Source organism: Lactuca saligna, chromosome 7 (genome assembly GCF_052625555.1).
Source record: "Lactuca saligna cultivar CGN05327 chromosome 7, ASM5262555v1, whole genome shotgun sequence".
Taxonomy (NCBI): Eukaryota; Viridiplantae; Streptophyta; class Magnoliopsida; order Asterales; family Asteraceae; genus Lactuca; species Lactuca saligna.
The window spans coordinates 175327427-175338449 of NC_136423.1; the positions used below are offsets into that span (position 1 = coordinate 175327427).

Here is an 11023-nt window from a genome sequence, read left to right on the forward strand (position 1 = left end):
CACTCTTTCTTTTGTTTGCGCCAGTCCTCATCATACCGGTCACCGCTCGAATAACATGCTTGTACCATCTTGTTGCCATTCTCATCCAAATCGCAATCTCTAGTGAGGTGAGGTCCATTGCAGTTTTCACAACCCACCCGAATAGCATGGATAGTTTGATCCATTTTGTCCATTCTCCTATCCATGGTTTTTAACATGGCCATGACCGCGGATAAGTCTTCAGTAGCAGCATACACAGCTCCCCTCGTGACATCATTCATAGGGTTGTGGTATTCTCTAGAGTGTTTAGAGAATTCTTCAATCAATTCTTTAATCACCGGGGGTGGCTTCTTTGTAAATGGGCCTTGCGAGTCTAGCAACTGCCGGGTTGTGACATTGACTCCATCATAGAAGATGGACACTTCTTGCTGGCTGTTTAGATCATGGTGTGGGCAGTTTCTTAGCAGACCTTTGTACCTCTCCCATGCTTCATATAAAGACTCTCTAGCTTGTTGTTCAAAGTTTGCAATGGCCTTCTTCAGTTTGGCTATCTTGGATGGTGGGCAAAAGTGATCAATAAATTCTTCCTTCATCTTGGCCCAAGTAGTGACTGAGCCGGGGGGAAGTGACTTGAGCCAGTCTTTAGCAGCACCCTAGAAGGTTACCGGAAGCATACGAAGTAGTTGAGTTTCGCGGGTTACATTTGGAATATTGAAGTAATCAGCAACATCATTGACATCATCCAAATGTTTGTAGGCATCTTCATGATCTTTCCCATAGAAAGGTATTTCCTTGAGTGAAGCTAGGATATGACCTTTTAGCTCGAAGGTAGCAGTCGCGGGAATTGCGGGTTGCACAAGTCCCAGGCCATGGTCGTCGCGCATCCTCTTCTTCCATTCTCCCATGGGGATTTCATCAATGTTAGCCATAGTGAACGCTAACTCTTCCTCCGACTCGGTTTCTTGCTCGTACGTTGCCTCCTCTTCTTCATCGGTCTCGTACCCAATATCTTCTTGAATTGGCTCCTCAATTATCAAAGAAGCGCTAGAAGCTCCTGATTTACTGCTCTTCTTTTTCCCAAAAACCGTCTTCAAGTTGGACAATGGTGATTTCTTTGGTGTGCTTGAACTCTCCACGTCCTTCCCTTTGTTTCTTTTCAATGCGGATTCGGGGTCTTCAAACGGGGGTACCAGTGGTGTGTTTGCTCCTCTGGTCATGAAAGTCCTGAAATCAATAAAGTAAAAAACGTAAAAAGAACAAAAAGATTGTAAAAATAAAGAAAATCTACTGCTGACTAAACTGCTACTCGCCGAGTAGGTGCGATTGCACTCGGCGAGTATCAGTGGTATTTCAAAAAAAATTTCTAAGTTTTAAACTAACTAAAACAGATACTAAAACCTAATTACTAATTACTAAATTGCAATAAATGAACTTTATGCAAGTAAACTCATACAAAAGATCGAAAAAATTAGGAATTAGCTTAATTATTTAGAACCGTTCCCCGGCAACGACGCCAAAAACTTGATGTGTGTAAAACCAACTAGTTTTATCCCTACTTTTTAGTAATAAATTGAGCACACAAAGGCAGTGAACCTGTCTTTAAGTGGTATAGATTGATAAGTAAGGTATCGAACTCAGGGAACGGAAAATTAAACTAATAACTAATTTTAACTAAAACAAATAATAAAAGTAAAGGGTTTTTCTCTAGTTTTGCAAGACTTGAAACTTAGACAAACTAAATTAACTAATTAACTAAAGCAACAACTATTCACCAAATTTGATAAAGATGTTTCCATTTAGGTTCAACCAATTCACTCCAATGGTTATTTAAGTCTATGGTAGATTAATTGATATTGGTTACCAATTATAATAGTTAGGTTCATATTCATTACTCCTAACCCTTAGACAATTAACTAATTTAAGCATTGATCAAGTGTTTAAACTAATTAATTCCCTAGATTAATTATTTAGATTAAATAAGATTTGTAATGGTCAATTAAGTTATTAATTCAATTAACCTCTTGTTGATGGTTTCTCAAACAAGCTCACACATTAATCTTCCTATTTTCTTATTAATCTCAGTTTCATAATCATTACTTCTAAGCATATGGTTCAGTATTCACATAGACATATGAGGTTAACAATTAAGTGATGTTCATGCAACCTAATTGCCTTCCAATTAACAGAAAATAGTAGTGATTAATACATAAGGTTGTTTAACAAACTTAATTTAATAAATCACCAATAGACAATTAAGCAAGAATCAATAATCAAACCATAGGAGTTCTTTGGTATTCCCCAAACAGAAACAAAAACGAATTTAGCTCATAATTGTAGTAGAAACAAACATAAAAACAAAGTTTACTAAAGCAAACATATTCAATTCCTAAGTCTAAGTGGTAGAATTAACCTAATTGCTTGAATTCTTCCAAATATTGAAGCTTAGGGTTCCTTAGCGTCTTCTGAATCTCTTAGTCGCAGCTAAACCTTCAAAAATCGCCAGGAGTATCCTCCCATGAGATAAGGATTCATATTTTATAGATATCCCAAAACAGGGTGTACTCGGCGAGTAGCAGAATCAACTCGCCGAGTAGATCCATACTTATCCGTCTTGAATTAGCAGTCGTATTTATCTTCTGGAACTTCCTCGTGTACTCACGGAGTAGAGTCGATCTACTCGCCGAGTATATCACCTTCTTTCACTCTTTGATCTTCAATTGCTTCCCTTTTCTCCTTTTTTCTTCCAAGCATATCTTTTGGATTGAAAACAAAATTCACAACATTTTAAGTACCTTTTGTCCACATTATTCACATAATTAATCAAAAATAACTAAGAATATATGCTAAATAATTAACTAATTGTGCACATATCAGTATGCCTCTTGTACTGCGAACTTACGCCCAACGTAGTGGTTGGTAAAGAAGTACGCCCCGCATACTATGATATTACGCCCAGCGTAATTAGTTGCTTAAGATACTATAAATAGGGTGCGAGGCTGTCCTATTTATGGTTACAAATTTGACACTTTTACACCCTCTACTTCCTTTCAAGCTATCCTAACGCCCCTCAGAGCCTAGGAAATCACCCCAACACCCGAAGCAAGCACCGAAGCACCGAAAACCACGAGAAAATAATATTTTCAGTTGTAACTCTGCACACATAAAGCCCGGTTTTCAACAAAAAATCCCAGTTTCCTCAAAGAAAGACAATTTTAGAGACAAGTGTTGCCCAAATTTTCATTTTATCATTCGGTTATCTCAAAGTGAGTTCAATATAAGGAAAATTGTATGTTATGTGTTATATGTTGAATGTGCTTTCATGTGTTATTCTGATTTTATACTTTTGATCATGTAGAGCATGTCTCGTATCACTTTTGGTATTGGCTTTGAGCCATTAGAAATGTAGAGAATGTCTCGTATTATTTTGGTATTTGTTTTATGCTTTTGGCCATGTAGAGCATGTCTCGTATCACTTCTGGAATTGGCTTTGTACCTTTGGCCATATAGAGCATGACTCGTATCACTTTTGGTATTGGCATCGGGTAAGGTAGGGCTTAAAGCCTATATATTCTAACAAAATGATAATCAGAATTTTCTGTGCCACTTGGGCTGAAGTTTTATTGATGTATATCATGTTGAAATTTCTGTATCTCATCGATTGTAAATCTTTGAATCAAATCATTGTTTGATATGGAAATCATGTCATATGATACACATATGCCTTTGTTGTTCTGTGTCCCTCTTTGCTTATGCCATATTGTTATATATGGCATAGTGTTATATTGTATATGTTATTGAACTTATTAAGTGTCACCCGCTTATCCCTCTAAGTGTTTAACTATTGCAGGTGATAAGCATCCAGTATAGTCATTTAATGTTGGAAGATCTAGAATAGTTAATAATATCACTTTTGTACGTAGTGTATAAATTCCTTGGAAGCTTTGTAATACATACAAGTTTGTAAAAATCTTAATAGCTGGTTTGTATCCAAAATTTTTGTAAATTATATTATGAATATGCATGTAGCATGTTTGGAGTAATATTGTGAAGTTTAGAGAAGGGGTTCTCTCAATCATGGTATCAGAGTAGTAGTTTAAGTGAACTAAATCCCACGGATTGGTATTTAGACATAAACTATTGGAAGTTCAATATATGAATGGATTCAATGTAAGTATATGGATACAAACAATAGGAAAGACTTAAGTAAAGTATTAGGTGTTGATAAATCCTAATATTCTAAAATACAATATTATACTAAATTTTCAGAGGAATAGCTGAACAGGTGAGTAGTCATACACCAGATGTGGTTGGAGATCACCATCCTAATGAATTGAATACTCCAGTATCCCCTCGTGAGGAGCAACTCATGGATAAAATAACTAGTGTTATTCGACAGACTCTTGAAGAACACAAAAAGGATAGTAATAAAGGTAAATAGAAAGCCACTGGAGAATCTTCAAAAAGGGAGGCGAAACATCCCTCATTCAAAACATTCACGAGTAATAGTGCTAAGGAGTTTTCAGGTGTTCTTCATCCCATTTTTGTTCTTACCTAGATCTAGAACATAGAAAAAGTATTTCTTATCTCTCATTTGGTTAATGAAGACAAGGCTAATTATGCTTCTACGATGCTCATCGGAGAAGCCTTTGTCTAGTGGGAAGCAACATTCGAAGCTCTCAACACGTATGACCAAGAGAATTTATCTTGGGAAATGTTCAAAAATCGCTTCCTAGGAAAGAACTATCCTCTAGACATGAGGAGAAGATTGGAAAAAGAATTCCTTGATCTTAAACAGGTTGGAATAACTGTGAATGATTATGAAACTCAATTCAATCAAAAAGCACGGTTTATTTCAAAGTATATTCCAACTGAAGACGATAAAATTTAGTTATTCGTAGAAGGACTACGGTATGAAATCCACGATTTCTTGGTCAATCAGGATGTTCTGTCATTTGATAAAGCGGTTGAGTGTGCCCGAAATCACGAGCATGATTTAGAGATACGTGGTGCCACTCTTTCTATTCTGAAGCATCGACATGTTGATCGAACTGTTCCTGTTTCCTCTATTCCATCAACTTAATCTGTTCGATCTGATCCTAGCAAACAAGTATAATCTCATAATACCTCTCGTGGCAGTGGTAGGTCACAATATTTTTCTCTTCAGTCACCATCGTGTCGAAAATGTGGAAAGAATCACTAGGTCCAATGCAAAATAGAAAAAGAATCGGTGATCTGTTATGGATGTGGAGAAATGGGCCACATGAAGCCCATTTGCCCAATGAAGAATATTACATGCTTTTCTTGTGGTGTCACTGGAAACAGGAAGCGTTTTCGCCCTACTCTTACTAGTCAAATCACTACTAGAAAAATAGCCTTTTACGACGCGCAAATTACGACACTCAATAATATATGTTACGCAAACGAGAGTGACATTAAAAAAGTGTCACCTCTTCAGAAAATTTAAGGATTTAGGTCACGCATTATTGTGTGCCTTTAAATTAGTGACAAAAGAAAAAAATTAAAAACACGGAGGGCGCTGTACCTTAAATGCGCGCCCTCTATATGTGTCGCTTTATAATTTTAATGAACGCGCGTTCCTTAGTTACAAGCGGGAAAAGAAAAGCCAAAAAATTAGAAAAGCCCGCTACCCTCCCTGCCCTAAGCATTTTCACGCATCTTTCATTCTCCTCACACTGTTGTGCAACTTCTCAATCAAAGATCGAAGGTTACGATTTCATCTCTATCTCTCGAATTCATCATCTCAATCAAGAAAAAGGGCTTCTGATTTCCATTCATCTTGCTGTAATTTCATCTTCTTCATCTCTCTACTGTTATTGAGAATACTCGCCAACAGTGTGAGGAGAAAAAACGCAAACAATGAGCACCACCTCTCGAATTCATCTCCATCTCGAATTCATCATCTCTATCCCTCCCTGCCCTAAGCATCAGGTTGTTTTCTAGTAGTGAAATTAGAAAACAGTGTGAGGAGAAAAAGGGCTTCTTCATCTCCATCTCTCGAATTCGTCATCTCAATCTCGAATTCATCATCTCTATCCCTCTGCTTCTTCCCCTCTTAATCCAGCTCTTGGTTCATGGAACTAATTTGCAAAATCCCGCCTAATTTTCTTACAGGTGGTGCTCAATCCATAAAATATTCGCATCATCACGAAGCAAAAACACAAAATCTTCTTCATTCTCTCTCCTCTATCCCTTCCATAGCCGCTTAATATTTCCTTTTTCACTGTTTTAGCATATCGATGGTCTGAAATCCAACTTCATGTCAACTATTATCATTGCGTCTTCATCCGGTTATCTGGTAAAATATCCACATTTGAGATTTTATTCACAGTTTATTTGTTATTTAATGCCTAAGCTGTGGTTGAATGGTCTTGAACCTTGAAGCGGGTAGGGTTTTGGTCTATTGTCAAGGGTTTTATGATATGGTACTCTCCTGTAAATATATAGTGACAATAGATATTTCTTTTGTCTAATTTTTTCATTGATATGTGGTATTGCAGGTTATATCATTGGACAACATGGTTGATAGGCTTTCTGATGTTAAGCTTCAGCCAACTAAGGTACTGACTGCTATATGTGGCCTGATTATGTTTCTCCATTTTCCAGGTCAAATTTTAGTGTAAAATTGGTGGTGTTATTTAAGGATAAGGTCGTTAAAGCCAATGAGGTTTTAGCTGCTGGTCATCAACCATGCCCTATCATGGAAACCATCATTGTAACCCTTTTGTATCTTGCCCTGCATAGTGAGAAAATTGAGTTGGAGGTATTTAAATCCTTTTAAATTTTATTGAACGTCATTTCTTGTGAAAAATATTCACCACATGTTCTTTTTTCTTATCTGACTGATTTAATTTTTAGTGTGGCACTACAAAGGCAAATTTGTGTAGAAGATGTGTAATAGTTATCAAGTTTTTGGACTGATTTTTCTTTGGTGGGGATATGTATGCTTCTGTTGACCTTTTAAATTTCATGCAGGCTGTTTTTATGATCTGTGTTATTGCTGCTATCGATTCCTCCCAGAGGTAGTATTCTTGTACTTATTTGCCAACCAACCAAATCCTTTATACTTATTGCAATCACTTTACTGCAGGGAGTTGGTTGCTGCTGTGAGGATGCTACTTCCCCAAAGCTGAAATCAGGAAAAACTCCACATCCTTGACCTTCCATGCTGGTCCTACTTCTGCTTCATGGGGCCTGAATGCCAAGCTGGCTCTGCAACACGTGTTGCTGCTACTGCTGTATCATTGTAAAGGGTGGTTGCTGAGGGAACACTGTGTGTGATTGAGTCAACATATGGGAATTTCCTTCGACCAAACTGAGCTCAAAGAAGTCAATGTAAACATTCAACAAACTGGTCAACCACAGAAGAAGCAAAAACGTCGTGGAAGACCTCCTAAGACACAAGGTGAATCTACATCATTACATCTGACTGATGATGTGGCGCTTTTCAAGAAATTAGAACGTAGGGGAAGACCACCTAAAGTGCAGGCAGGGGAGTTGACCAATGCAAAAAAGTCAAAGCTTGTGGTGGGCAAGAAAAACAACAACCAGTTGAAGGGTAAAAATGTCAAAAAGGGTCCCAAAAGTTTCCAAAACAGAATACCAGTTGCCCTTCATCATCCTGATGAGGTACATATCCATTTCTATGAATATTCCCAATTTTGTTTTATCGAGTAAATTAAATGTTTGGTCTCTGAATATGGCTTATTTTTTCAATTTGGTCCCAAAAGTTTTCTCTTGCAGTTTTGGTCATCCTCTGAGGTTCTTATAACTTTTTTGATCCTTGTTCCAAGTAATACCTGATTGTTTTCAACTTTGGCCCCAAAAATATAGTCATTTTCTTGAAACAGATACCAAAAACTTCAAATAAGACCAAAATTGCAAAAATTAGGGGACCAAAAATATAATTAACTGTTGTTTGTTTTGTTATTAAATGCATTTCAGGGGGATTTGGGGTATATATACCTTGATTTAAATTGTAAACAGGTGAAGTATCCTGGTTGTGCTCATTTTGCCATAAGAGGAGGGCGTACAGTTTCCAAAACAGAATACCAGTTGCTAGTAAGTTGTTATTACAGTATATTTTGTTTTGTTCATCAAGGGCAAATTGCAGGAATTATTATTGTATTCCATTACCAAAAATAGAAAAAAAGTGATGAAATGTTTTTGTTGATTATTATTGTGAAGGTGATTGTCGTTGTTTGCAACTTCTTAAAGCCCCATAATTCATCAATCGTGAGACTTAACCACTCTGATGTGGATACCCTTTTCCATGAATTTGAGCATGCACTTCATTCCTTGCTTTCACAAACAGTAAGTGTTGCACCATTTTTTAAAGACTTGATTAAATTAATCAATCTTTGGTACTATTTTTATTGTATTATGAATTGGTTGATCAAAAACTGTATAGTGATAGATTGAAAAGCTTGTTTATCCATTTCAAAATTTCACCAAAATTGACATGAAATTCTATAACTCTCGAGATATTAATTGTGGTACATAGGGAAATTCTTGATTTTATAAAATGTGTGTTGTCTCATCAGGCACTTGTTGTGTTGGTTCATGATATGGGTCCAACCGGGAGCTTATAAGTGATGCCATTAACATCACTTTGCAATTCAAGGTAACTATCATATCTGTTGTGTTGTGTTGGTTCATGATGTACATCATTCAACCCAGACCGTATTTCAAGTTATTCATTAATTGGTTATATTGAACTTTGGATTCTTGGAAAAATGTATGTTACTACATGTGTATTAAATTTTAATATTTTATAACATAGATTGATGATGCTTGAAGCCTTTCTGAATACTAATGTGTTGACGATGAAAATAGGTATCATGCGGAAATAGAAACATAACAATAAGAAGTAGAAAGAAGAAGGTGTTCCTTAATAACAATGTAGTATTAGGTTATATAGTTAGGAAAACCTCTTTCCATGGAACGATTATTTGTAGGACATTAAATTGATGCAATGGATTCTATTTTTTGTATATTATATTTTAATTTCTATTATGAAACATTAAATACAAATTTAATTTGAAAATAAGTAAATCTATAAATAATATTTTTTAAAAAACATTTAAATTTACGATACGCAAAAATGTGTGTCATCTTCATTTATGACATGGCCTTTCTTGACAGGGGCTTTCTTGATACGCATTGCGTGTCATTAACGTGCGCGTCGTAAGGTTACGACACGCGAATGCGTGTCATCTTCATTTATGACAGGGCCTTCCTTGATACGCAATGCGTGTCGTAACCGCGCGTCGTAAATGCGCGTCATAAATGCGCGTCGTAAATGCGCGTCGTCTCTCTTTATGACAGGGCCTTCCTTGACACGCATTTGCGCATCGTCTGAGTGTTTTACGACGCGCAATGAGCGTCGTAAAAGGCCTTTTTTCTAGTAGTGAATGGTGGGAAATCAAGCTTCTGTTCAACAACCGATAAATACTTAAACTAAAAAGGAGGAGGTGCCAAAAGCTAAAGGCTGTGCATTTTAGATTACCACGGAGGAGGAACACGAAGACCTAAATGTTGTGACCGGTACATTTCTCATCAACTCTAGACCTGCTCACATCTTATTTGATTCTGGTGCCTCAGATTCTTCTGTGTCGGATGAATTTTCACATTCTTTTCAAATTATTTTGCACTCGCCAAACCATTTCATGTTGATACAACAGGAAGTGTATCCTTACTTGCTGATAAAGTCTATAGATATTGTGTTGTAGAAATTAAAGGTTATAATTTTTTTGCTAACATGATTCCTATCTCCTTGCCCAATTTTGATATTATTCTCGGCATGGATTGGTTGTCAAAGAACCATGCAGAACTCTTGTGCTACAAAAAGATTGTACACATTCCTATTGAAGGGGAGAATCCTATTTATATCTATGGTGAACAAAGACTTAAAATCTTAAAAATAATCACTTTCTTAAAAGCTCGTAAGTTTATATCGAAGGGTTGTTCTACTTATCTGGCCTATACAGTTGATATCTCAAAAGAGGGGAAGAAAATTATAAATGATATTCACATTGTAAATGAATATCCTGAAGTTTTCCACGATGATTTTCGTGGACTTCCTTCAGATAGGCAAGTAGAATTCTGAATTGACCTTATGCCTGGTGCTACTCCGATTACAAATACACCTTATCGTCTTGCACCAGTTGAGATAAAGGAAATGATGATTCAACTGCAGGAATTACTTGACAAGGGCTTTATTCGACCGAGTACCTCTCCTTGGGGTGCTCCACTATTGTTTGTCAAGAAGAAGGACAGATCGATGTGAATGTGTATTGATTATCGTGAACTAAATAAGTTAACTATCAAGAACAAGTATCCACTACCTCGCATAGACGACTTGTTTGATCAACTTCAGGGTGTTAGCTATTTCTCGAAGATTTATTTGAGGTATGACTATCATCTGTTGAAAGTACACGAGCAGGATGTACCGAAGATTACTTTCTGTACTCGTTATCGGCATTTTGAATTCCTTGTCATGCCATTCGGTTTGACAAATGCTCCTGCTGTATTCATGGATATAATGAATCAGATATGTCATCTAATGCTCGATAAATCTGTTATTGTATTGATTGATGATATTCTAATCTATTCCAAGTCTAAAGCTGATCATGCCATTTATATTCGTGAAATATTAGAACTTCATCGAAAGGATAAACAATATGCTAAATTCTCCAAATGTGAATTTTGGCTTCGTCAAATTAAATTTCTTGGCCATGTGATTTCTGGTGACGGTATATCAGTAGATCCTACTAAAATTGAAGCCATTCAGAATTAGGAAGCACCCCGTAATGCTTCTAAAATTCTCAGTTTCTTGGGTCCCGCGGTGTATTACCGGAGACTAGTTAAAGATTTTTCACGTATAGCTATACCTCTCACAAGTCTTACATGAAAGCAAGTAAAGTTCGAATGTGGTGAAGCCAAATAAAAAGTTTTCTCAACTCTAAAAGATCTTTTGACTCATGCTCCGATCTTATCACTCCCAGAAGGCGATAATGATTTTTTC

At 36.6% G+C, this 11023-nt stretch overlaps 1 non-coding gene across 1 annotated transcript; it reads left to right on the plus strand.

Moving 5' to 3' along the window:
* The first annotated feature begins 417 nt into the window (after positions 1–417).
* On the plus strand, positions 418–524 carry LOC145007707 (small nucleolar RNA R71). The gene has a single exon (XR_013663079.1). It is a non-coding gene; the product is annotated as a small nucleolar RNA R71 (small nucleolar RNA).
* Positions 525–11023: the final 10499 nt, after the last annotated feature.